Source organism: Myotis davidii, unplaced genomic scaffold (assembly GCF_000327345.1).
Source record: "Myotis davidii unplaced genomic scaffold, ASM32734v1 scaffold819, whole genome shotgun sequence".
Lineage (NCBI taxonomy): Eukaryota > Metazoa > Chordata > Mammalia > Chiroptera > Vespertilionidae > Myotis > Myotis davidii.
Window position 1 is genome coordinate 61,039 of NW_006291486.1, and position 5,870 is coordinate 66,908.

Genomic DNA, 5,870 nt, shown 5'->3' on the forward strand with positions numbered 1-5,870 from the left:
ATATTTAACTGCAGCACTGTTTGACTATATTCTGTGCACTGACAAAACCTGAAGTCATTTTCAAGGTCCACCATTTCTTACTTCTTTTCAGTTGGGTCAAGTTTCTAATCTTACTTTTTACTGGTTAAAGTAAAATGGCTATAAAGCAAGTTGTGTTCCTGGGCTGAAGAAACTGCAAGGAGGCTAGTTGCTAGGGAGAGGAAGCTGGGCGTTGCTATATAACATCATTACTGGGGCCCACAGATACTGTTTCCAGGCTGAGCTGGGCTCTGGGATGCATTTTGCACCATGGGGTTTCTGCAGCATTGGCTGTAATTTGATGGGGTGTCACTGCGGGTGCCTATGTCCCACTTGGGGGAAGCCGAGTGTTGCTTTGTGGGCATCAGCTCTATGGAGCTGTTTCTTTGTAAATGATCATTGTGTGTCATGGCAGCTCCTGCGTTGAGCATCTGACCCTGGTGGTCAGTGTGCATCATAGTGACCAGTCCAATGATCAAACACTTAGCATATTAGCCTTTTATTATATAGATATTCATCGGGGATATTGGCCTGTAATTTCTTTCTTTGCAGTGTCTTTACCTCGTTTTGGAAATAGGATAATGCTGGCATCACAAAAAGGGCTTAGAAATATTTTCTTCTCTTGAATTTTTCTGAATAGTTTGAGGAGGATAGGTGTTACTTCTTCACTGAATGTTTGGTAAAACTCTCCTGTAAATCCATTTGGTCAGGAACTGTTATTTGCTAGGAGTTTTTTTAGCCCTGCTCAATTTCATTAGCTATTACTGGCCTATTCAGGTTTCTGATTCTTCCTGAATAAGTTTTGTAAGATCGTTTCCAGGAATTTGTCTATCTGCCCATGTTGACCAGTTTGTTGGCATATAGGTATTCAAAGTATTTTTTTAAAATCCTTTCTTTTTTTGTGTTGTCAGTTGTTACTTCAACTCTTTCATTTCTGTTATTATTCATTTGGCTCCTCTCTCTTTATTTCTTGATGAGACTAGCTAATGGTTCATCAATCTTGGTTATATTTTCAAAGAGCCATCTCTTGACTTCATTGATCTTTTGTGCTGTTGTGGTTTATTGTTTTGTTTTTGTGTGTGTGTTTGTTTTAATTAATTTTTTAAATATATTTTATTGATTTTTTACAGAGAGGAAGGGAGAGGGATAGAGGGTCAGAAACATCGATGAGAGAGAAACATTGATCAGCTGCCTCCTGCACACCTCCCACTGGGGATGTGCCCACAACCAAGGCACATGCCCTTGACCAGAATTGAACCTGGGACCCTTGAGTCTGCAGGCTGACACTCTACCCACTGAGCCAAACCTGTCAGTGCATGTTTTTAAGTCTCTATGTCATTTATTTATACTGTATTCTTTCCTCTGATCTGTATTGTTTCCTTCCTTAGCTTACATTGGGCTTTTCTTATTTTTCTCTTTCTAATTATTTTAGTTGTTGGATTAGATCATTTATTTGAGTTATTTCTTGTTTCTTGAGGTAGGCCTATAATGCTATGAACTTTCCTCTCAGGACTACATTCACTTTGTCCCAGAGATTTGGGGTTGTTGTGTGTTCATTTTTTTTTTTTTTCAGGAAGATTTTGATTTCTGAAGTTGATCTATAGTTTCATGCAATGGATATTATTTCAATCTTACTGAACTTGGAAAGACTTATTTTATGTCCTAACATGTGGTCTGTCTTTTAGAATGTCGCCTTTTCATACAGTCTTCAGCTGGTATTTCAGGGTGACTATTCCCCAACTTAGTTCTAATTCCAGTTAGATTCTGGGAGTAAGTGGGAGAAAGACCCCTCTAGTCTGCGGCCATCTTCCAATCTCCCCGAAGCAAACATTTTTGAGATAGACATTCTAATTTTTTTTCTTGAATCCCCAGAGCAACAGCTTCCAAAACCCAATTTGAAGAGCCTTGCAAAGGTCAGAGGCAGAAGCTCCCAGAACCTTTCCTGCTGCTGAGACACCCCTCCTGGCCTCCTGCCTCCAGTTTTCTCTCCTAGGACCCTGGAAAAAAACTGGCTGGAGTGAGCCTGGTCCCCCTTGACCATCACCCTTACCTCTGAGTCTCTTCCCCTGTCAGACTCAGGGCCATCATGAACTGGTATCACCAAGTATCTGGTAGGGTTAAGAGAAAAGTCAGTGTAGATGGTGCATCCTCAATCACATAGCGCTCTAGCTCTAAGGTCTTTTTATTTGAGATTGGGGGTCAGAAGTCCTGGCACAAAGGACACTGTCCCAGGTGCCATGACAAGCCCCTGTTCCCTTCAAAAGTAATTACTTCTTTCTTTAACTTGGAGGATGCTACCTAATATGGAGAAAAATTGAATGTCATGCAGCCTAATATTAAAAAATAATTTTTACAAGATTGTCCTATCCTAAAGGTAAGATCAAATTCAATTAATATCATTAAAGATTCTTTAAGCACATTAAATTTTATAAAGCACTCTTTGGGTCACATTATATGCTGCTATATAAAATAGAAGAGGAATAAACTAAATTCAAGTCTAATCATAGAAGCCCAGGCAATTAAAATTGTTTTCAAATAATTTACACATTTATGTACTGCATAGTTATTTTTTCATGCATAAATACACAGTATTGAAATTGTAATAAAGACAAAATATCTGGTAAAATTAAATTAAAGGATAATTTTGGTTATTCATAAGTATATCTTCCCTCCATAATTTATGTGTTAATATATAAGAATTTATTCCAAAAAGTCTCCTAAGGAATCACTTTTACTTCATTTTTGGTTATCTAGTATGTGCAGACCAAAGAAATTATAAATACCAATAATTAAGTGCTTCAAAAAAATTACTTCACACATTATGAAAGAGAATTTTGCATATATTCAGACTAAATAGGAAGACAAAAATAGGCCCTGTCTAGATAGCTCAGGTGGTTAGAGCATCATTCTGATACACCAAAGTTGTGGGTTTGATCCCCAGACAAGGCACATATAAGAATCAACCAATGAATGCATAAATAAGTGGAACAACAAATTGATCTCTCTCTCTAAAATCAATTTTTAAAAAGATAAAAATAACAAAAAACTTTCTTACCAATTGAGTAAAGTAGTTTTTTACTTCATTAATAAAAAAATAGATCATGTGTCAAAAAAGCATACACAGGTCTTGTCGAGGTGAATTTTATCCTGTCTGGTCAGGTGCTAGAGAGTGAGCCTCATAACCAGACACCTGGAGAGGAAACTCCATCCACAAACGGGTCGATAACACGCCAGACCCAACTACAGGGGCAGGAAGAAGGCGGCAGTGAGGGAGAGAGCATGAGTCAGTGAGGGACCAAAAGAGGAGTGTGTGGTCATGTGGGATGTGTGTGTGTGTGTGTGTGTGTGTATGTGAGTGAGGCACAGATAGATCCCACAGGGCCTTCAGGGTCAGGTTTCCTGGGATCGCCTAACTAGGCAGCCTCTGCTACTGTGCCCAGCTACAGGGGCAGGAAGAAGGCGGCAGTGAGGGAGAGAGCATGAGTCAGTGAGGGACCAAAAGAGGAGTGTGTGGTCATGTGGGATGTGTGTGTGTGTGTGTGTGTGTGTATGTGAGTGAGGCACAGATAGATCCCACAGGGCCTTCAGGGTCAGGTTTCCTGGGATCGCCTAACTAGGCAGCCTCTGCTACTGTGAAAGCAGTTCCAGGAGGCCGGATCGTGTTTCAGCTGGGGTCCCACAGTCAACGAATCTCCAGCCACCCTGGGCGCAGGCTCCTGTGAGTTCTGAAGCGTGCTCCCCACTGACTGGCCCAACGCCTTAGCCCAGGGCACTGCAACCACACAAGTAGCAGACACGTGAGCAGCCCACTCCAGTCCAAGGAGCAGCAGCCCCATGAGCAGCCTGCCCCAGGCCTACGAGCAGAAGCCTCATGTGGCCTGTCCCTGTCCAAGGAGCAGCAGCTGTCAGCTCTGTGAGCAGCCTGCTCCCTCATCAAAGGAGCAACAACCACGTGAGCAGCCTTCCCCTCTGAGGAGTAGCAGCCACAGGAGCAGCCTGCCCACAATTGAGGAGTTGTAGCCCCACCCAAACTGCCCCCATCGGGGGAGCAGCAGCGGGGTGAGCAGCCCATACCCATACAAGGAACAGCATTGCTGCGAGCAGCCTGCTCCCATTCAAGGAGCAGTAGCCGCCCGAGCAGCCTCCCCTAGTCTGAGGAGGAGCAGACTACCCACATCTGAGGAGCGGCAGCCCTGTGCAGTCCACACTGGTCCGAGGAGCAGCAGACACTCGCAGCCTGCTCCTGTCTGACGAGCACCAGCTGGGTAAGCAGCCTGCCCCCATCCGAGGAGCAGCAGACACATGTGCAGCTCACTCCCACCTGAAGAGAAGCAGCTACACAAGCAGCCCATCCCCCGTCTGAGAAGCAGCACCCACATGAGCAGACAGCCCGTGTACGAGATGCAGCAGCTGCATGTGCAGCTTAATCGGGCCCAAGGAGCAGCAGCCACCGGAGCAGCTCACAGCAGCCACCGGAGCAGCTTGCCCCCACAGGAGGTCATCTGAGGAGTGGCAGCCCAGTGCAGCCCACACTAATCCAAGGAGCAGCAGCCAAACGCAGTCTGCACCTGCTCAACGATCAGCAGCTGGGTGAGCATCCTTCCCCCATCTGAGGAACAGCAGCCACACATTGCAGCTCACCCCTACCCAAGGAGCAGCAACCATGCAAGCAGTCCGCTCCCCATCTGAGGAGCAACAGCTGCACAAGCAGCCAGCACCCATACGAAGAGCAGTAGCCCTGTAAGCAACCTGCCCCTGTCCAAAGAGCGACAGCCTCATGAGCAGCCCACCCCAGGTGAGGAACAGCAGCAGCATGCAGCAGCCCTGATATAAGGAGCAGCAGCCGCGCTCAGACCACCCGACCTGAAGAGAAGTAGCCTCATGATCAGCCCAACCCTGTCCAAGGAACAGCAGCTGTGCGAGCAGCCTCACCTACCAACCAGAGGAGACACCACTGCTGTGAACAGCACCCAGCAGAGGATCTGCTGCCAACTGAGAAGCAACCACTACTGTGACCAGTTGAGCAACTGTAGCCCAAGGAAGCACTGCCACCCAAGGAGCAGTCCCTGCAAAACTCGACATCTAGATCAGTGGGTGAGACCAAAAATGGATAGACAAAGAAACCCCTAAAGAAAAGAAAACGAGAAAATAACCAGAAAAGCGACTAAGTGAAACAGACGCATGCAATGTGAGAGAAAAAGAATTCAGAATAAGGGTCCTAGAGTGCATAAACTGGTGGAGGAAAAAATCAACAACGTATGTAGGAATCAAGAAGAAATGGATGAAAAGAATCAATAACTTATATAAGAATCAAAAAGAAATAAAGAATGATATAGCGCAATAAAAAACACCATGGAAAGTTTCAAAAGTGGGCTAGGAGAAGCAGAGGACCAAATTAGCAAATTAGAAGACAGGGAAGCAAAACACATCCAAACAGAACTGCAATTGGACAAAAAAAAAAATTAAAAGACAGGAGGAGAGCCTAAGGGAACTATGGGACAACATGAAATGAAACAACATACGAATAATAGGGGCGCCAGAACAACAGAAAGAGGAACAATGATTGGAAAACCTATTTGAAGAAATAATGTAAGAAAACTTCCCTGCGGTGGGGAAGAAAAAAGTCACACAAGCACAGAGAGTCACAAGCAAGATGAACCTGAAAAGACCCACACCAAGACACATCATAATTACCATGGCAAATGTTCAGGAAAAAAAAAGAGAATCGTAAAGGCTACGAGAGATGGAAAGTTACATACAAGGAATCTCCCAATAGATTATCAAATGATTTCCCAACAGAAACACATCAGGCCAGAAAAGAATGGACAGAAATTTACAAAGTGATGCAAAAC